Raw genomic sequence first — 22,207 nt, 5'->3', positions numbered from 1 at the left:
GAGCTACCAAAGGTATGCACACACCAAAAAATGTCTCAATCAGCAATGTGTATCATTCCCCCTGACTAAAGTAAGGGTCCTGTGTGGATGGTCTCCTGGTTTTAACTATTCACCCTGCAGCAATACACACTTGCACATAGTTCGTGTTTAATCAACTTATATTTGAAAAGCAACGGTTATTCTGGGTGATGCCTGATATCACCTGCTCAGGTACTTCCTCCTTAGCAAAGGTACCTCCTTCATTCCCCTGACTAAAGTGTGGGTCCTGCTGTGTGGATGGTCTCCTGGTTTAAGCTATGTCAAATTCACCCTGCAGCACTACACACTTGCACATTTGTTTAATCAACTTATATTTGAAAAGCAACGGTTATTCTTGGTGATGCATGATATCACCTGCTCAGGTACTTCCTCCTTAGCATAGGTACATCCTTCCTTGCCTCCTTGGAAATGGGTTTGGGCATTCTTCCCTGCTGTGCTGCTGTAACAGCATTAGATAATGACAGCAAGATAGCAGACATAGAGTACATTTGTTTTGTTTTGCACATGTATAAGTGGATTTCAGCACTGACAAAATTAGGGATGCACCGATGACTTTTTTAAAACTCAGTCTCGGACTGATCTCGTAAACACAATAAACATGACCCCATTTGAAGGCACCATGAATCCCTGTATCATGATAAATATCGTATCGCCCGATTCTTGCCAATACACAGCCCAAGGATCAGATATCAGGCTGATACTGACTCAAATAGCTGGATCGGATATCGGTGACAATGGGGCCGATCCATTAAATTCAATTCTATGTTTATATACTATATACATTATATAATGGAATCTGAATTCGTGTTTAAGTTTTCACCAATTTGTTGCTGCACTAAAAAGGTTTACGCCTGAATTGTAGTTCCAGTTAATTTTGAAGATTTTTTTTTACCAACTTGTTGGTGTGCGATTTATTATTTTAATAATAAATAACAATTCTGCAATCATCATATCTGTTACATTTTGTTTTACAAAGTGAGGAAAGCAATGTTTAAGGCAAGCCTGATGTTGGCTTACACATAAAATAATGAACCCAGTCACTTCCACACAGTGAGGCATACAGCTCATTAATTAAACACTGGTATCAGATCGGTACTCGGTATCAGCCAATACCCAAAGCTCAGGTATCGGTATCAAGACTGAAAAAGTTGGATCGGTGCATCCCTAGACAAAATCGGCTCCAAACTTGAGTCATGATGTTGGAACTAGGTAATACAGCCCATCTACGCATGCATGGCAGTGTATTTCCAAGAGGGCTAGAGCCTCAATTAAGATGTGTGAAGATAAATGGACCAGGGTGATGGGATGTTTTGTCAGTCCAGGTGTGCAGAAGGTTCTCCAGCTGCATGTTCACCAAAACAGCTGGCACACAACATGTTGCCTTTAGTAACGGCATCACTGGCCAGTTGGATTGGGTGCAGTGTGGGAAGGCATGCGTGGAATGAATTGCAACGCCGTCCCCACCCACACACCCACTATTTGAAACATGACAAAAAGTTCTCTTTGCACGGCCAAAGAGTTTATTTTAAGGGGAGCAGAACTGTTGTTGGCCTGTTTTCCCTGCAGCTCTCCAGAGATGTGGAACAAAGCGCTTGCTTGGTCGACTTTCTCCTTGCTTTATTCAGTCCAAGCCAAGGCATTGTTCATTATTAGGACAATGCGCTGTGATTGTGATGGAGCAAGAGTGTGTATGAGTAGACTGGTCAGTAGTAGACAGTGTCAGTCTCTCACGTTTCATGGCCTTAGCTTAGTGGTGAAAGGGGCAAGTGGCACGTTCACTAATGAAGTTAACAAGTGAAGGTTAACGGAGGCTAAAGTGTCGACAAGACTGTTTTTATTACCTTCTGGGAATCATAAACATTATAACTTCTAGCAATGGATGTATTTGTGTTTTTTAACAATCCCTTTTCTTTGACATGTTAGTTTTTACTAGTGCTGTCATTCAATTAAAATATTTAATCACAATGAATCACATGATTGTTCATAGTTAATCGCGATTGATCACAAATTAATCGCACGTTTAAAATGTACCTTAAAGGGAGATTTGTCAAGTATTTAATACTCTTATCAACATGGGAGTGGGCAAATATGCTGCTTTATGCAAATGTATGTATATATCTATTATTGGAAATCAATTAACAACACAAAACAGTGACCAATGTGGTTCAGAAACCCTCACAGGTACTGTGTGTAGCATAAAAAATATGCTCAAATCATAATATGATAAACTCAAGCCCAACAGGCAACAACAGCTGTCAGTGTGCTGACTTGACTATGACTTGCCCCAAACTGCATGTAATTATCATAAAGTGGGCATGTCTGTAAAGGGGAGACTCGTGGGTACCCATAGAACCCATTTACATTCACATATCTTGAAGTCAGAGGTCAAAGGACCCCTTTGAAAATGGCCATGACAGTTTGTCCTCGCCAAAATGTAGCATAAGTTTGGAGCATTATTTAACCTCCTTCGCGACAAGCTAGTATGACATGGTTGGTACCAATGGATGCCTTAGGTTTTCTAGTTTCATATGATGCCAGTATCTTCACAATTTGCATTAACACGTTATCGCATTAACTTTGACAGCCCTAGTTTTTACACATATTTTAGATTAGCCCTCCCTGAGTTGGCTTGATAAAACATGGTCTTGTGTATAACTTCTCTGGGGACACAAACGTGGGTTTTGGCTTCACTGTTTTGGCACAGATAGACAGAGAGCTACTCATGAAGACACACATAGTAGCTGCTGAATATCAGTGTAGTTAGGGCCTACTTTGCGTGATGAGGCTTAACTGCAGACTGCTTTTCCTCCACTTAGTTCATACCTGTCAGATTTCCACAGTGTACCTGGTGCACAGTCCCTGAAACACAGAGTGACAGATACACCCAAATATTCTGGGGCAGACGGCTAACCAACACCGTCTCTCTGTGTGGTGCTGGCTTCAACGAGGAGACATAAATGCGTGGTGACAGAGTGTCTCGTGTGGTCGCGGTGAATGCGTTAGCGCGCAGACACAAAGCATACGGGCCCTCTCCGGTCCTCCGAGTCAGCGGGGCTTCAGCAAGGGAGCAGTGTGAGAGGTCAGGCCTATACAGGGTTGGGAACAAGGGCACTGACTGTATGTTGAATGGCATTACCATAATGAGCTCATAAGTGAGTGAGGGTCTGAATGTCTTTATGTGCTCCTTCCCTGTCACTGTGTATTCAAGTCAGAGATGAGTCTGTGGACTTATTTGTCAGTCTATTTTTAGATGTCATTTTTGCTCATCAGTTCATCCCATGTGTCTGTGAGTAAACCCAATATGGAGGAATTGAGGCATGCTTATTGGCTGCACCAGCATGTACAACATATGCCATAGATTAGGGCTGCACGATTAATCGAATATTAATCGTGATCACAATTTTTGCTTCCCACAATTAAATGAACATGATCGCCTGCGATAATGCCGTTTAAAATGCACGTTCCGCTCATAGAAAACGCTGCAGAATATCAAATCAAGCGCTTCCTAAACTAACAGTGAGCCACCAGCCGGTGATCGAGACGTTTGGTGTCACTTTTGGTTATAGATATTATCTATACAACCAATGTGATGATATATGATTTAAATTATGAGCATAGAATTGTTTATCCAGCTTTTATTGTTGCTAATTTTACTCTTGAAGTGCACCGGATTGAAGCATTTATCTTTAAAATGTAGCTAACAGTCTATGCACCGATCCGATACCGACATTTTATTAACCCCCCAAAAAATAAACTTGTTTAACCGGAAATAAATTCTTCTTTATTTGTTAATGTTTTACAAAGGGTTTAACCTGAGCCAGGCCAACAACAAAGATAGTAATCATATCACATCCATACATGGTCAGTAGTAAACGGCTGTTAAATATTATTAATAATAATAACTATATTTTTTTATCATGTTGGTATCGGATCACTACTCGTTATCGGCCGATACCGCGAGTTCAGGTATCAGAATCGGTATCGGGAAGGACAAAATGGTATCAGAACATCTCTAGTCAGGTGAATTTATGTGTACAGCAACATTTTACACAATAACATACAGCCAATAAGACGTTTTAAACACATGAAACTCATAAATTTCCAATGAAACAATTGTGATGTGTAGAGGTATTTAGTGTTGGTCGCTGCTGGGGGTGGATTGGTCCAGATCGTATTGGAAGGGGTTTAACATGGTGAACAGATGGAGATTTAGACGTCCTGACAGTTTCTTAAGTTTGCTGTGACTCACCCCCACCGCACTGCCCACCAATCTTAGATTATGCTCTCTGCGGTAATGATGTCTCCATTTGCCACATCAAGAACAATTTAGGCTTGTAAAAAAAGAAATTTAGAATGACTGTTTTTGTCTGATTTTAGGGCAAGATCCTATCCAGGCTGTGATTATACTACATGGAATAGTAGCATTAAGTATGACTTATCTGTGTGGAATGAGTTTAGAGAAACCTTTTAAGTTTTAAGTAGGCAGCTGGTCTGGAATTCCCCTCATGCCCATACATCCTTAGCCCTTATTGCTGCTCTGTTTTCTCATTGCACAAAAACTAATCTCAGATAGTCTGCGATGTGTCTTTTGTGTTGCTATTGGGACAGTTACTTTGTGAGTTTTTATGTTTAACTATAAAGGAGCCATTTTGATTTAACACCAGAGCATATATGGAGAAACATTGATCACTTCTTTTTTTTAAATTTATATGAGATTATTTTCATTGTCTGTCGATTATTTTCTCTATTTAATCGTGGTGGGGGAAAAATCGATACAGCATATTATGGAGATATTTTGCGTGGCAATATTGTATTGATACACAGACGTCAAAAATCTCATGGCTGCTGGCGGGCCCGGCCGCTATTCTCTCTTTCAGAGGTTGTAGCGGGCTCCCTCTTAAAGCTAGAGTGAAGATACTGGTATCATATCTATCTATCACATCTATAAAAACCTAAGGAATCCATTGGTACCAACCATGTTATGTTAGCTTGTTGGGAAGAACGCTAAATAATGCTCCAAAGTTACGCACATTTTTGGCATGGAAAATCTGGCATGGTCATTTTCAAAGGGGTCCCTTGACCTCTGACCTCAAGAAATGTGAATGAAAACTCTGAGATGAAGAGAGTGAAAAGTGTATCTTATTACATAAAACAGATGTTGACAAACTGCATAATTTGCAATTGAAAAAAGGTAATAAATCGCAATACATGTATCTTATTGCAATACTCAGCATATCGCAATAAGATTGTATTGTGACTTAAGTCATGATAATATCGTACCATGGGGCCTCTGGTGATTCCCACCGTAATTAATTGATTAGTTGTTGGGTCTATAAAATGTCAGAAAATGTCGATCAGTGTTTCCCAAAGCCCAAGATGACGTCTTAAAAAATTACTCAAACTGATTATTCGATTATCAAAATAGTTGGCGAAAAATGTAATAAGTGACAACTAATCAATTAATCGTTGAAGCTGTAGTTGCAGGCCTCTGTTTATTGCAGTTGAAGCTGGTTGCTCTAGTTTTTCTGTCAATTATTGAAGAATTGCTTGCGAAAGTAGGATTAAAAGTACATGCCCCACAATCCATATTTCCCTGTACTTGTTCTGTGTTTTCAGCAGGGAAGTTTGCACTGAATTTCTCTTTGTTGCTTTGACAAACTGGCCCTCCCTCAAAGATCATGTTGAGGAAGAGGGAATCATCTTTTTAGCCATTCTCAAGTCCCATGACAGGTTACAAAGAAGTCCATTCACAAGTCCGATTGCCCCCCCCTCCCCACTCCCCATATCCAATGTCATGGCTCTTTGTGTGCCTTGTGTGCACTGCACTGCCCTTGACCAGGCGTACATTAAGCCTGCAAGCATATCAAGACTCAAATGATCACTTTTAAGATTTGTTGTAGGTCAGTTGCACCTGCTGAAAAGGAGGGTGGGCTGCAGGTGCAGTAGGCAGCCCAAAAAATGGCTCTAACAAATGTACATGTATGCTGAGTATATTTACTCGTTCTTTTCTTGTTGTTTCCATTGTTGAAATAGGGAACAAATCCCAGATGGGTGTGTCCCGCCATCAGACTTTGCGAAACAGGTTTTATGCATGTTGCTCCCAGTATTATTACCTAATAGGCCCTTCCAGGTATGTTACAGTACTGATTTCCTGGCTCAACACTTGCCACAACCAGAAATATGAGAACTGTTGCATCCAATATCTGCTTTGAGGAAATAAAACAAAATCTTTGATCAGATAGTTGTTCTTTCCCTATCCTTACTAATTGGAGGTCAGGTTTTGTCTGAAAAGGGAAAATGAGATGTGTAGATGTTTTGAATAAAGAGGAAGTGTATGTTCATGATAAATAGGAAGGATGACCACGCAATCTTTTTAATCCCCAGCTGTCGCCAGTGCCGTCTCTGTGTGTGCTAACAGATCTGTGGCTAAAGGGCAGATTAGGGATTCACCCGGCTGTGAAAATGCCCCTCAGCACCTCAGTTGTGACCCCCCCCTTCATACACGCCAGCGCGTCTCAGTGTACGCTTCCTCTGGGATCTACTTCTCTGCCATTTGGGTCTCTTTTCGAGCACATAAACGCACCGATAAAAATCTGAGTGCTTTTCTCTGGAGTCCCTCGTGTATGTTCAGCCCCGGGTCAAGAAACCCAAATTAAGCCCCTTCACTCAGCTCTTGCTGAATGTGAATTGGTCTGCCATTGTTTACCCACGCTTAGTCAAGTGTTATATTTTTGTTATAATTTTTTAGTTAGTCTTTATTGTTATCTTAAGGAAGATTGAAAATGAATGGTGCACCACCCATCTGCTATTCCTGATAACAGTGTGAGAGAAACACAGCCTGTCTGGGCTTTAAAGCCACATAGTTTGGTGCTCACTTATGTAAGTTTGGTTTAGAAATGTAGGACATATACTCTTTACACTGTGTCCTTACAGTGTACTTGTGAGTTTCCAGTTAACTCTGCAGGAGAGCCCTGGTTTGTCTCTCCCCAGCGACTGGCTGAACTAGGCTAGGACCAGAGATAAATTACACCTGCCACTGGCCTCCCTGCGGTTAAACCACATCGTTCCTCTGGCGCAGCTCTTTTTCATTTTCTGCTCTCCTCTTTCCTGCTTTGGTAAAGAATATTGAAGCCAGAGGAACTATTGCTCACACAGTGTAAAAATATCTAAAGTATGATTTGTCGTGTGAATGTTTTGTTTTCATGTCTAAGGCCAGACTATAAGGCTACATCCACACTAATACATTTTTGTTTTTAAAACGCATAACTTTTGCTACGTTTATGTCTAGCATCCACACTACCCCGGGCGTTTTTGAGCCCCTCAAACGGAGAAGTTTGAAAACGCTGCTGACCCCATTTTAGTTTTAAAATTCCAGGGTTGCGTTTTGTTGCGCTTCTTAATTGGGTTTTATCAGTCATGACGTGTCCTTCCCTGATTCGACCCGCTCCATCACGTGAACCTTTTCTGGAGGAAAACAAACGTCATCTGTTGTGTTTTCTTAGTGTGGATGTTGCCTAAGATTTCTTCAGTTTGTTGCTGTAATTGACTCTACCCTCACCCTGATTGAAGAAGACTACATCCGTTAGAAAAAACAGAAGTAGAGTTTTTTTTAAACTTTTGTAATCAGGCCTCCCCTTTACAGGATTAGGCTGTATCAAAGTACAAGTGAAAAGTGATCCAGAGCTGGTGAGGCCATGAAGAAACAGCAATGTGAGAGATCTGAGTTTCTTTTTGATGCAAGAGCACATTCAGCAGGTTTCTTTGTCTGAGCTGATGACCAGCTGGTCTCACATCCTGCCAGCCCCCCTCCCCCCCAATCTAGTGGGACACGGGAGGGGTAATGGGAGGTGTGTGTGTAGAGAGGGAGTATGTAGCGGGGGGGGGGGGTGTATTTCATTCCGGAGATGGATTAACAGGAGAAGGGGGAGCTCTGGCACCTCCACTGGAGGAAGTGATCAGGGAGCTGAGCTCCGCTGATCCCCGGTCCTCCGGGGCTCTTGGTGTTTTGGGGCCATCCATCCACCCATGAGCACCAGAGTCTGGGCTGACGAGCAGTGTCAGGTGGGAGAGAAGTGGTCAGAGAGCAAACAGCCGGCCCCCTGGAGACTTCTGCACGGTGTAGATGGATCTTCTGCTTTGTTCTATCTGACAAGCACACAGACATCCTCCCTCCTTCCCTCCCTTTCACTTTGAGAAATCATGCGTTCTTCCTGGGAAATGGCAGCAATGTTAACTGGGTTATGTCAAGCCTCCAGTTCAAAAAACATCGCTGCTATAAGGCATGCATAAGGACAGCCACTGCTAGTATTTTGTATGTTAACCTGCACATCAGGGCTGCAACTCACGATCATTTTCATTGTCGATTAATCTGAATGGTGAAAATTGTCGATCAGTGTTTCCCAAAGCCCAAGATGACGTCCTCAAGTGTCTTGTTTTATCCACAACTCAAAGACATTCAGTTTACTGTCATAGAGGAGTAAAGAAACCAGAAAATGTTCATATTTTAAAAGTTGGAATCAGAGAATTTTGACTCCTTTTCTTGGAAATTAACTCAAACCGATTAATTGGTTTCCAAAATAGTTTTTTTGTGCCCCCAGAATTCAATCTGCTTGATGCCTCTTATCTATAAATCCACAACAATTTTGGTAATCGATTAATTGTTTTCAAGTAATTTCTGAAAACAAAATGCCAAATATTCAGATTCCAGCTGCTCAAATATAATTTTCACATCATTGTAAATTGAATAGGGGCAGGTGTTTTTCACTTTTGTGCATTTGCAATTACAAATACAAGTTGGCAGATTAATCGATGGTGGAAATAATCATTAGTTACAAGCCTACCTGAGGTAGAGAAGTCTCATTATTTTAACATTGTCGGTTCAACCCTGGTCCTGTTGACTTTCAGCACAGTAGCATTTCCTGTTCACATGTCACATGAGATGCGTCGAATGAGTCCCTGCTTTTCTTTCGACAGCGTGATTTGGATGTACTGTAACTCTGGTCTGTACACTCATGCTCCACTCTCCCATGCACTCTGGCCTCGGTCACCAGCCTCGAAGGTAAACAGGGAGGCAAAGCCCTGGTGAATAATTGATGGCTGTGGTGGCTGTGGTAGCTGTTTGAAATAGGGGAGAGTCTGTGGCTGAGCAGCATGGCCTGCTGGAGCACTGTAATAGGACGGGAGCTCTGTTGCCTACAAGCATTATGTACACACAGACAAGATGTGCAAGGTGACGTCTGTACAGGAGCAGGGCGTTATTATGAACACACATAAACTGAAATGCAAAACAATAGGCAAACTTTATTGTGTGTCAGATGGGCAAAGTGGCTGGTGGACACTTTTTACATTAGCTAAATTCTCCTGTGGGTATTAAGCAGCAAATTAAGTTTTCCACCTTAGTTGAGCAAAATCTTCTTTGTCTTATGTAACATCAACTAACACGTAGAGCATGATGTAGATTCATTTTTAGGTCAATAAAAAGAACGTAGTGAAAAGTCCTCTATTACAAGTCAAAATTATTTTTGTACGACCGCAACAGTCCAAAACCCCCAAATATCCAATTTACTATACAATAAGACATGTAGAGATTAGAGCTGACTGGTTTTGGGATGTTTGTAATTAATAAATGTAGGAGGCTTTTAGAAAACTTTTAATTTGAAAACCAAATCATAACACTCCTACACTTCTTTGTACTCAGAGCTACACAGTATTGCATAGATTCTGTCCTGAGAAGGAAAAGTTCAGATAAAAACAACACGATTTGCTACCTATCAATAAGGCTAGACAAACAGAGACAAACTTATCAGCCAGTTGTAATTGATTAGTTCGAGGTTGGATGTTTCCCATCCTGTTAGCAGTACAGTTTGAGCTCATCTTGTTCCAGATGTTTATTCTGCTCGAGTAAACTGTGTTGCATTCGAACATTTCCAACAGTTTATGTTTAGGCTACAAGTCTGTGAAGTTTGGAGTGGTTAAATTCAGCAGTGACATTTATTTGGGATAGGATGAACCTTTGGATCATACAGGAGCTCAGATCTACACCCTCAGTCACACAAATTGTCCTTTTGAGGGTAATCTGTCAGGGTGCTGATGTCCCTGTGTGGGAAAAGGTCATCCAGGATGGCATTAAAACCAACCACAAACAAATGCTGCCCTTTATCTGCTGACCACACACAGCCATTGAAGGCCTCCTATCTATCACTCTGAAACCTGATAGCCCTTCCATCCTCAGCCTCTGTGTGCTTTCTGTACCCGTGGCTTTGGATGGGTCACCGTCTCACACCGTCAGCTCTCTTATCTACATCCAAGATAGCTGCTATGTTTAGAGGAAGAAGCCATGTTTTACCACTTCACACAAATGCTGTTTTGATACGTATTTATTCAGCAGTAGTAGCAAAGAACTGGGCTATTTAGGTGTTTGTACTGGGAAGTTGATTTACCAAAAGAAAAAATCATCCTCTGATTTACAGACATTTCTTTTAACATCCATGGCCACAGACTCATTAGCATTTTCAGTCCAAAATGGCGGCAGCGTTACCGCAGTGCCATTTAGCAGCCATTGTCAAAAAAGCACCAGGGTTTCGTCTCTTTGCTTCTATACTCTTTGGTAGTAGTGGGAATTGGAATTTCACCAATTAGCAACCACAACAGAGTTGCTCTGCTGTTACATGTGTTTTGAAACAGGTGGCCAGTTCAGAATGGCTTTCAGAGCTGCTTCAGGACAAACACAAAGCCCTGGTCTGTTTTTTTTTGTGTGTGGCAACTTGGGCCCTCAGTCAGCGTCTGGGTTTCTGATTTGTTGATGCCGGTGTTTTTCTTGTTGATTCCTTTTTGTTGGGAGCGTCTGCGCGAGCAGGAAGTGGGAATAATCAAGTGAGCCGTGGAATGCCCTGTTTTTGTGAGACCATCTCCACTCTGGACCTTGTTTTGTAGAGGGAACTTTTAAGTCCAGGCATGAAAACAGGAGAAAAATCGGCTTATGTTTTATTGTTGTTTACCCCCTCCTAGTGCAGCATTGTTGCTGCTTTGTTCCCTGCCCTCCCTCTCTCCCATATACACACTCAGTGTCTCTGACTGATAGAGTTTATGATAAGTAATGTAAAGCACCTTGTTGTCCTGTAATCTTACAAGATGTGGCACCAACCCGTGAAGGAATGTTAAGCCTGAGACCTCAAGAGTCATGATAAAGGAGTACAGTAACACACTTGTGGCTGCAGCAGTGTTTACCATGATGATGGCAGTGTCTACCACTTGAATACTCTTCACTATCTCACTGTCTGTCATCTACGGGGCTCCAGAGTGCAAACATTTGGTTCCATTTGGGGAATATTTTCTCCCTACCCAGACGAGTTTGATTGATCGTCTCGTAACCTCTGTAGTGCATTTCTGAATAGCAGACGTGTTTTATGCTCTATTGAGAACTGCTGTCTCTCTGCTTTTAATCTTTATAACTTCTGTTAACAATATGTCAGCCTACCCAACTGGGGATGTCACAATACCAGAAATTTTGTAGTTGATACCAATACCAGTGAAACTCAACGATTCTCAATACCAATTTGATACCACGGTAAAAAACAAAAGTAAAACAATAAATCCTATGTTCTTGAACATACATTCCTCTATTACCGTTTGCATAATGTTTTTTGTTAGAAAGTTAAAACAGGTCATAATTCCCTCTCTATTATCTGTTTCATATTGTTGTGAAAACATCTCCTTCAAACAACTGGATTTATTCAGGTTTCATGCCAAAAACTATTTTGCTGAATCATTTTATCATTTTACTGAATAGAGCCTGAAAGTACCATAATGTAAATCAATGGCACCTCCTGTGTTGAAATCAGCAAGACGAGAGCTGGCTAACGTTAGCTGTTTGCAGCCGGCGCAGCACAGTCCTGCACGGAGCTAACAGCTAACGTTAACTAGCTCTCATCCTGCCGATTTCAACACAGATTTGTTGTTCGAAATGTAGCATTATAAGGAAAACAATGGTGCATCCAATGGACCCGTTGATAGTGAGTTTACTGTTTCCCAAACATTTTCTATCATCCCCAGGATGACGGGACGCCGTTGGTCTGGAGCCCTGATGGTATCTACGGTATCTGCAGTACTGTAGAAAAACGAGTACCGTCACGTTTTAGGAATTTTGGTATCAACTTGGTACCGAAGTATCTGTTCTCGGGATATCCCTATACGCAACCTAAAGCATAAACTAAAATAAATCTGTCTTAAAATATCACAGTTGAAACTAAAGCTACATGTTTGTGTTTTGAATGTGCACAAAAAATAAACATCTCTGGCTAATATTTATCTATCTTGGCCATGAACTACTTTGAGAAAATATGTAAAATGTGTAGGCTAATAATCAGTGATGCATCAGTGAGAGCTTTCTTGTGGTCGTGTTGAAAGCTTTTGTGAGACAGCTGGCCAGCTATAAGTGCAGCCAGCCATACCTTTTCCGCCCACACACATCTATTTCTTAAACAAATTTGTGTTTCAGTGCCAGCATGTACAATATTTACCTGCTGACTAATAAAATACAAATGTGTGTACTATGCAATATCAGAGCCCCATTGCAGAGCTCAGTGTTTCCTGATCACCAAAGTTATCATTGATGGAATAATCTTTTACAACTTATCTAAATTGCTGTGTTGTCTACTTCTCCTTCTTATTGATCTCACTATTGATTTTGTCTACCATTAGCCAGAATCATATGCTGGATTCTGCTTTAGGTGTGTCTTCAGCTGTAATGCATCTACTGATCAGTGTTTTCATATGACTGTGTTTTACACTCCACAGATATATCCACTGGTCTGGTGCGCATTTTATTTACAAGAGTTTTATTCTGCTTTTATCATATTTTTCTAGGGCTGTCCCCTCTCAGTCAGTTAGTCAACTGATCTGTCTTTTTGGTCTTAGTTATTGTTTTTATGCTTCTTTCATGCTGAATGACTTATTTCTAAGAAATGTATGAGCACATCTCTGGAAGACACAAGATTTAAAGTGGTGCTTTTGTGTGATTCTTTGTGGAGAGAGTCAGTTTTCTAAGAATTTCTTTGGTCAATAACAGCCCTATATTTTTATTTTTGTTAAAGTGTGACGTTAAAGATGTTTCAGTGTCTTGCTTTAATGCATGCTTTTAATTTTTCTCTCGCTTCTGCGCATATCAGTTCTATGCGAGTTTGTGCTGCGATTTTGGCAGAGCATTAAGGTAAGATAAAATAATCCTTCATTAGCCCCACGGCGGGGAAATTTGCAGTGTTACCGCTGTATGAATTAATTGTGTATATTCTATAATATTAATATCAACTTTCATTTATTTTTATCTGTAATGTAACACTAATTTGACGTGAAGATGAAAATCTTTTGATTTATAGATTTTATTTGAAATATATCTTTATAATTGCAGTGTGAACATGAAAGCAGTTTTCTGTCAATTTAAATAAAGCAAACCATTTCCAAAAATTGAAAAAAAGATAAATAATAGTTATCTAAATATTGCACAAAATGGTTCAGCCACCTTCCTGCAGGCCTGACAGAACTGACATATATGTATCTGGAACTATCCCCCCCAAGCAACACAGCTGTGTAAAAGTAGGGAGGAAACACTGGGGCTGCATGTGAATTTCCAGGTCAATGTATTGTTGGCTGTTACTGAAAATGTAAGGGGGTCAAGGACACCTAAAAAAAAAAAGCTTTAGTTCTAATTTGGGAGCATCTTTTTCAGATGTGAGGGATGTGGAATAGAACAATGTTAGGGTCATGGTTGGTTAATTGGTTATTGAGTAAACACAATATAATGCAGGTTGAATGTGTGTGTTGTGCCACATGACCAGTTTCAGGCTCCTAACAGAGGTGCTGATGGGTGAATGTGTGTGTGTATGACTGAGAGAATAGATGAGAGCGGTCAATAGAAAGCACAGCAGGGTTGTTTGGAGACAACAAAGCAGGACACACGCATGTATGTGTCACGCTCATGGCAGCGATGAATAACAAACGAAGCAGTAACGGGTCTGTAGAAAAGGAAAATGACATCATGTGCATGTGTGTGCACATTAGCGAGTCTGTTAGTAGCCCCCCCAAGCGCATCTTTTCATCTCCAGTGCAGCAAGAATGCCCAGATTTATGTTTTGGCCTTAGTACTTAACCCTTTCCTTTGCTTTTTCTTGTGTTGATGTCTTTGCTTTTTACGTCAGTTGACAACATGGCCGCATCTGATGAGTGATTCAGCAAGTGTTGATAGATGGGGCATTGTTTAGAGTAAAAGGTCAGTTATTTTAACTCAAGGAATTGAAGCAATTCACAATGCATCTCTTTGTGTTCATTCTCTTTGCTTTATTGTTCCCCCCAGGCAGCTTTCTAATAATATTTCTACACTCACTGTTGTGTAAAGAGTTCAGTCAAATGTCACAAAACCACTGGATCGGATAGAAAATAGGAAAAAAAGAGTATAATCCTATCCATTTACGTCACATATGCTCTTCTATGTCAGCATCTGTCGCAAACGCACTTTGGAGAGAGAAAGAAAGACAGACAAGACAGCATTAGTAGATAATGGAGAGGTAAACAGTGCACGCACTACACTGCATTAACTGTATCTGAAAATTGTGTGCATGCGAGTGAAAGGAGACCCTTTTAATATTTCAATAAACTAATATTAACATACAGAGATGGAAGAAAAACTCAGATCTCTACTTGAGTAAAAGTAGTAATACTACAGTTTAAAATACTAGCTACAAGTAAAAGTCATGCATTCAAAATATTAGGCTACTCAAGTAGAAGTACATACGTATTAGCAACAACATATACTTAAAGTACCAAAAGTAAAAGTACTCATTGTGCAGAATAATATATATTGTATTTTTGTATTAGAATTATTGATGCATTAAAGTGTTCATCACTCATCTTAATGACTTTATATACTGTTGGGTAGTTTAATCTATAATAATACATAATCATTTATTAGTTCTTTATATTTTGTATTAATAACCTGAATCTGCAAAGTAACTAAAGTTATTACATTTCTTAAACTTGGTTGTTTAAGAGAGGGAAAAAGACTTGTATTATACGGATTGGTATCGGCAGATACTCAAGGTTGCAGTATCGGTATCGGACATGAAAAAGTGGTATCGAGCTCTAAATATAATCTTTTGAATTCACGGTGGAACTTCTTTGTGCGTTGTAGTCTTTAATTTAAAAAAGAGTGATGTGATAAGTGTAATTTTAAGCAACTTTGCCTTAACTTTCTCTTAATAACGGTTTTGCTTTAGTATGAAACAGTTGGGGAAAAGTGTGAGGCTTGGTGAGTTCTGTGTAATTAAGGCAGCAGAGCTGTGTTTGCACTGACAGCACGTGACATGTGAGGAAACACAGGCATGCCTGGAATCTCCAGGAGCTGGCCCTGCCCTCTGGAAGCTACACTCACTCCTCTTGCTCTCTCGCTCTCTCGCACACAGTTGAACTTACTCATTTCACATTCCTGTAGGTGAAGCCCACACACAGGCACTATACTTAGACAAACACTGAAGCATGCATGATACGCACATCTCGCTTCGGTTGAATTCTCAAGCTACTCAGGCTTAATTTAAGTCTCCCCCTTGTTAAATATTAGTCTCTGCTCATTTCAACAGTGTTTTAATTAAAAGAGATCATAAACGTCTGGGACTTAAAACACCAATGGGAATACTGGGAATGAGCTCAGCTGAAAGAATGTAGAGCAGTGTTAATTTCGTTAACGAAAACTGACTAAATATGTTAGTCAATAACCTTTGTTCCATGACTAAAGCGAGGCGATGACGAGGCAACACACAACGTCATTAAACATTAACTGTGACTATAACAACTTGCTATATTGTTGATGAAAATAGACTAAAATGTTTTAAAAAATAAAAACTTCACCAAAATCTCTTTATAGAGACTTTTTAGAAACAGTGATGCCATTAGGATACCTGTCCTAAAAGTACATTTTTCAACTGTAAAACGTCCCACTGAAATCATTAAATAACCACGATATTCACTGTGTTTTTGCACTTTGTGTCTATTGGCCCCGAAAAGCTTATTCATGTATCTGGCCTGACGGTACAGATGTTTGCAGTAACAACATGCATTGACTGCTTTTGCTGATCTGTGTCATGCAAATTTTCATCCTCAAGTCGAAAATTGTTCGACTTGAGTAGACATGTTTCTGCCTTACCTCACCTTTACTTTGATGTTTTTCTGCTTTGCAGTTCACAAAAACAACGAATATTGCAGTTGCATATAAAGCTTTAATAAAACAAATTATATAACAGTTTATATGTTTGTGATTGTGGTGCACAACTCCCCCCTTTTTAGTTGTCAGCTTTACCCGACTAAATCACTGGGTGTGTTTGCGTTTAAGTGAATGGCTGTCACTCCTGAACTTCTTCTTTACCATAGGACCTTACCCTCCCTCTGCAGGCCGGTCTGGTCTGGTAGCACAGGGTTGCAGTCTGCAGGAGGAATGCTGGGAGAGGCTGCAGAGTATGTATCGTCACTGGTCTGGCTGTGAACAGTGATTGTGTGTGTGTGACATTCGCTGCAGCTCAGCAGTCTAACGGCTCTTTAGATAACAGGGACATGTCAGGTAACGTCAAGGACAAGCACAGATTGAGCGCACATGTATGTTTGGTTGAACTCTGTCACCACATACGTTGTTAGACAAGCAACATGGCATGCTGGCAAAGGTACAAAATGTGCTATCTGTGCTCTGTGTGATTCTTTTTTGTGTGCATCATCAGGTTCTCCCGATGTGTATTTTTAGATCTGCTATCACAGACCAGGTTCATGACGTCGTCGGGCATTTAGAAGAGCAGCAGTGTTTCAGACACGGCATTGGGGATCAGCGTGTGCTTGCCTGTGGGCTTAGCGCTAGTGTTTTGGTTTTTCCTGGCGTTGATCCTCGCTGGAGTCGTGCTGAAGGGGTGTGCAGACAACTCTGTAATTATACTGTCTCCATGACACATTAATGGGGTTTGGCTTGTAATCCAAAGTAACTGCATCCTCGTCTTCTGTCTTGTATTGTAGATGAGCGTTCTGTGCTAAAGTGTTCTTCTGGCCCAGTGTTTATAAAGAAAAAGAAACAGCCATAAAGCCAGATTACATCACAGTAATGTTAGTGATGAAAAAATGCAGATGTTCAGATACTGTATTTCATCTTCAAGCAGATAAAATCAAGTTCAGTTTTCATTTCATCGTCAGTCGAGCGTCACTAGGGAGGTTTCTGTTTCCTTATTCCCCTGGCTTCTTCATTGAACAAACCCTGGTCTCCACGGTGATGATCTCCCAGGGCCAGCGGTTTGCCTGATGCCGGTGTGTGTTCAACCTGCGTTGTCAGGGAGAGACACCAGATGGGCCGGGGCTTTCCTGTCACTGCAGACCTACTGTACCTCCATGTGTGCACAGAGGCCCTGGCCATCGCTATTCCAAATCTGCTCGGAACACCGCGACCTTGCCCTCTGCCCGAGCCAAACACTTCATACAGACGTATAGAGTAAGAGCAGACCCGCTCGTCTCAAAGCAACACTTTGTCCTTGGCCTTTGAAAAAGTTACATCTGCAAGGCAGAGACACTTCAAAGCAACACCTAAAGTGGAACAGTTATTTTTCCACTGGGGCTCGGATGCTAGATCAGTGAACTACATAGAGGTGACTTTGTGCTGCTCTTGTGGACAAAGGCTGCACGAGTTTGCGATTATTTTTGACTGATATTGCAATTGCGATATGATTTCTGATATTAGAGGGAATGATTATTTTCGCATCATTGTTCTCATTTTCATTGAAAAGCATATTAACATGATTATGGTGTGATTTTTGCGAGGATCTGTACCAAACAAAGATGTTTTATTAAACCTTTAGAATATGATGTGTAGGCCAAGACACTCTGCAGCACGACAATATTTAACTTAAACTGGTATTTTGAAACTCATTTCGCCTTTAACAAATATTGAGATTGAGATATGAAAATTGCTGTATGCCATAATGTGATTTTTCAAATTTCACCCTATCGTGGACCACTTCTTGAACTTAGTATAGGCTTATATGCTTTCTTGATGATCTGTACTCGCAACACTACAAAAGCTTAGAATTAGAAATATATGATACCGTGCAAATATCCCATGCCTATAAAACCAGCTACATGCTGTAGATTAAGTAAATTAACTGAGTTTTGTGTATTCTGTTGCCATTGGATGGAGTACAAGTTGAATTTTTTCCCCCAACTTTTAAATATATTTACTCAAAAACAGTGGGAGTCCTTGTATAATCCAGATTTGTTTGATCGAAGCAAAAGGGACAGATGTTTGTCAGCTCATGTCTATGCAACAGCAGCAGCACACGGCTGGCTTTTAATGCCACCTGATAGGGTTACTTTCACTCAGTCCCATGATTGAGTCATGAAATTATATGAGGGACTGTTGTCTGATAAAACTGTTTTGTTTTGTCAATTTGTTTAGAGGAGGTTAAATGTAAAATTGCTTGATCCAGGAGTGACTGGAGCATATTTTGAAGTAAATGGCCGATTTATTTCAGGGCTCGACAGTAGTTAAGTCAATTTTATTTGTATAGCCCAATATCACAAATCACAATTTTCCTCAGGGGGCCTTACAATCTGTACAGTAAGGTTTGCCAGGTTGCTATTGGCAACCAATTCTTGGCCTTTGGTTGCCATCAGTGGCAACTACTTTTTAACATAAAAATAGGGATAGCAAAAAGCAAAACATGCACCCCAAATACATTTTCTTTTTTAAATATCTATTTCCCACATTCTAATGCTACATGATGTGTGTTGGCTCTCCCAGTCTCTTCAGCTGTATGTGAGAGGGCATTCAGCTGTCTAAGCAGAATCAAGACAGATTGGAGGTCATCTCTCAAAGTAGAGATGATGGATAAGCTGATGTTGGTGTCACTTGAAGGACCCACAATCCAGCCTGCTGAGCCCTGCATTTTTTTCAAGCAACAAAAATCACTCTCACTGTAGTACAACCTAGTGGTAATACAGCGTTAGCTATTATAACTACAAGTGAATATCAATCCTCGCCATCAGACTCTCTCGTCATTCAATCTGTCAGCAGAGACTTTAAGGAATGCTGTGATAAATGTTCTGTGAATAATGATCGTTGTACAGTGTGTCAGAACTTGGCAGCATTAAATCTTGGTTGTTTGAAAACTATCTTGCCAAAAATCTCTAAAATTTCAAAATAAAAAATGCACTCAGCGGCGAACTGTCAATTTACCTGCCCAAGTCCATAGCTGTCTATTTCCAAGCCAGTTTCAAACATTCCTGACTGAGGGAGAAATATAAAGACCGAAACCGGTTTCAAGCCTGCTGCGTGAGGGAAAATGCAGAGACTGTTACTGGAAAATGATAGACACTGAGCCACATGATCCTGTGAGGGAGGCCACAACCTGGACACGCACAATACATCAATTGTGCCGATGCTACTCGCAACACACACAAGCACTTTCAGTCAGTTTTTTAAGATATAATACTCAACAAAGTCCCTGTAGTAGTAAAAGATGTTAAGTAGCTTCATGCATATCTTCCGCAGAGCCTGTTCAATGCCCTTCTTTATACTTACGCTGAATCAAGCAGCTACAGAGCCAAAGTGCTCCTCTTTCTGTTGCTAATGTGTTTGATCATGTTACGTGTTGACGGCACTAACTAGCCCGCAAATTACTCGTAATGCCTGGGCCGTGCAGTGCCATGTTGGTCCCCTCCAGTAGAGCCTCACTGTGGGACAAACGGAGAGCTGGCAGGCAGGCAGCACATACCGGATCCAGCCCATCCAGGAAAGAGCCAAACGTCCTCTGTGGACTATAAACAATGGGGCTTCTGGTTTTGTGTCATGTTTGTGGGAACACAGAAAGAGAATGGGAGAGCATGTGATGAAGTCCGGGAGAGGGGGTGGAGGTGAAGGGCCTCCTCTACGGTTTCTGATCTCCCTGTGTGCTCACTCATTCTTGTTGAGTGAGAGCATAGCTGGAGAATCTCAGGCCATTAGTTCAACTAAACAGCACAGTCTGAATTGGGGCAGTGTGTGTGCTTCCTTATCCATTAATGTATTAGCAAACAAGTGCTGCTAACAAAACTTGGTCCCATCCCAAACACATTTTCTATTGTCCCCGGGAAGTCAGGGCACGCTAGTGTCGAGCCCTGATCCCCGGTACCTGCAGTACTGTAGAAGAACGAGTACTGTCAGGTTTCAGAATTTTGCCATCAACTTGGTATCAAAGTATCGGTTCTCGTGACATCCCCAGTGTTGGTTATGTTGCACCCTCTTTGGACAGAGGCCTTTTGATTTGGTCCATCCCCACAGAAACCTCCTAACATGGCTGGTCATTCCCTCCAGCAGATTTCCTAAGCCCATGGAGCAGTTTGTGTTGTTATATTGGGTCCTGCTTTCTCTAACGTTGTGGGATGTTGTCAATAACACTCTATTGATTTTCTAGCTTAAGTGTTCTGACTGGTTTAGTCAGGTGGTGGAAGATGGGCTTTATGAAACCTGAAACGGAAGCATACTGCAGGCAGGTGTTAAGGCTCTGAAAAGATCAAGTTCAAGGTTTTCAGCCCGGCTGCTGCTTTGAATTTGGTTTGGATTGCAAATCTGTGCCGGGACTCAGCGCTAGCTCCCTCTCTTTCTCTCTGTTTTTCTGTGTGTTGGTGTTAATCAAGTGGTGGACATGCTGTCCCCGGACTGGTGGTGCAAGCTTTTCTATCACCGTGACGGTTTTTAGTAACCAAAGCAGTGATTAGCCCACCAGTATGGCAACAGTGGAGGGATTACTCGTCTATTTTTAAAATGCTGCTGACTGAAAATCGCTTTACTGCAACAAGCAATCACCATTCGTAGTGACAGAAGGCATAACCAAGAGTGCCACAGTATTTACCATTATTATACATTTGTCTTTCGGAAGTAAATATAGTTTATTGCACTTAAGACATTTTACACTAATATAAAACTGCTTCCACTTATACACTTTGGTATGGAAAGGTTGCAAATATAACAAAAGCTGTCTTTTTGAAGAATCAATAAAACATTATTTTTGAATACTTTTATTTATCGGTAGTGGTACTCTTTAGCCATCTATATTTGTGAGTGGAAGAGCCTCCTAGCCACACAATACCATGTCCACCTGTTCTCTCTCCATCTTCCTCTGTCAGCCCTCTGGAGTCTACATCAACAGACACAAGTGTGATATAGGCTTTCTATTTATTTTACAGTGCGCGTTGACGTTGTATGTACAGCTGTCAAATAGGAATCTATAAGTGGAACATTCCAGGCCGCACATTTGGCTGAACTCAATCGGCATCTACTGAAATATAAGAGCATTGTGTCAACTCAACACTAAACTCATCAGCATTCCCAGGAGGCAAAGGGAGGAAAGCCCTAGTTGTCACTGTGGTTGTTTATTAACCATGTTGACTTTGCAAGAAGTTTATTGGCACTCACAGTGGCTTAGTGGAAACTCTATCTGGCTTGTACTGTATTTTCAGCAGATATGTTTGGAGGTGTTTATCGTTGCCACACTGTCATTGTTTGTCAGTCAGTCAGGATTCCCCCTTTCCATGAGCAGTCTTCCCAGAGTTCCCTCACATAAACACATACATAGACTGTATACATACATCATCCATTCCTCACTGAATATGTCCTGACTCATCCTCACTTACGAAAACATGGCAGCAAAGCAAAGTACAGGATGTCCAGAAGGCAGATGGAACAAGAGAGAGTACTATTTATGCCAGCACGTTCGTTACTAATAGTTGCCCCAGGTGCTACAAGTGTATTTGTTGGGGATGCAAATTTAGGGCTGGGCCAACATTAGAGTTCACAAAGAGCCTGTAATACATAAAATACCTGCTTTTCCGCAATAGGCTTTGTTTAAACCAGTGGTACTCAAACTTTCTCGTGTCAAATTGATGCACATTAAGTCACGGACCCATTTTGCTTCAGGGACCACCATTTGAAATTATTTTGGTTGTTAGATGATTAAGATCAGAATTCTAGTTGGGGGAATGGTTTATTTCTCACTGAAATGTGTCTTGAGTCAGAATCATGATAATATCATGATGTGTTCAAATATAATCTTGTAAAATGTAGGGTTTTTTTGGCGAGAAACTTGAGACGGATCATCATGGATTCATAATAAATTTGCAT

The 22,207-nt window shown here is 40.9% G+C and overlaps 1 protein-coding gene across 36 annotated transcripts in view; it reads left to right on the top strand.

Annotated features, from left to right (window-relative positions):
- The window catches only part of scrib (scribble planar cell polarity protein), a 77,378-nt gene that overhangs the window by 1,631 nt on the left and 53,540 nt on the right, over positions 1–22,207 (top strand). The gene's annotated exons all lie outside the window — the stretch shown is intronic.

The sequence above is a fragment of the Sebastes fasciatus genome, chromosome 21 (assembly GCF_043250625.1).
Source record: "Sebastes fasciatus isolate fSebFas1 chromosome 21, fSebFas1.pri, whole genome shotgun sequence".
NCBI lineage: Eukaryota > Metazoa > Chordata > Actinopteri > Perciformes > Sebastidae > Sebastes > Sebastes fasciatus.
The sequence above is the reverse complement of the archived record's forward strand: the minus strand, read 5'-3'. Positions and strand labels throughout refer to the sequence as shown.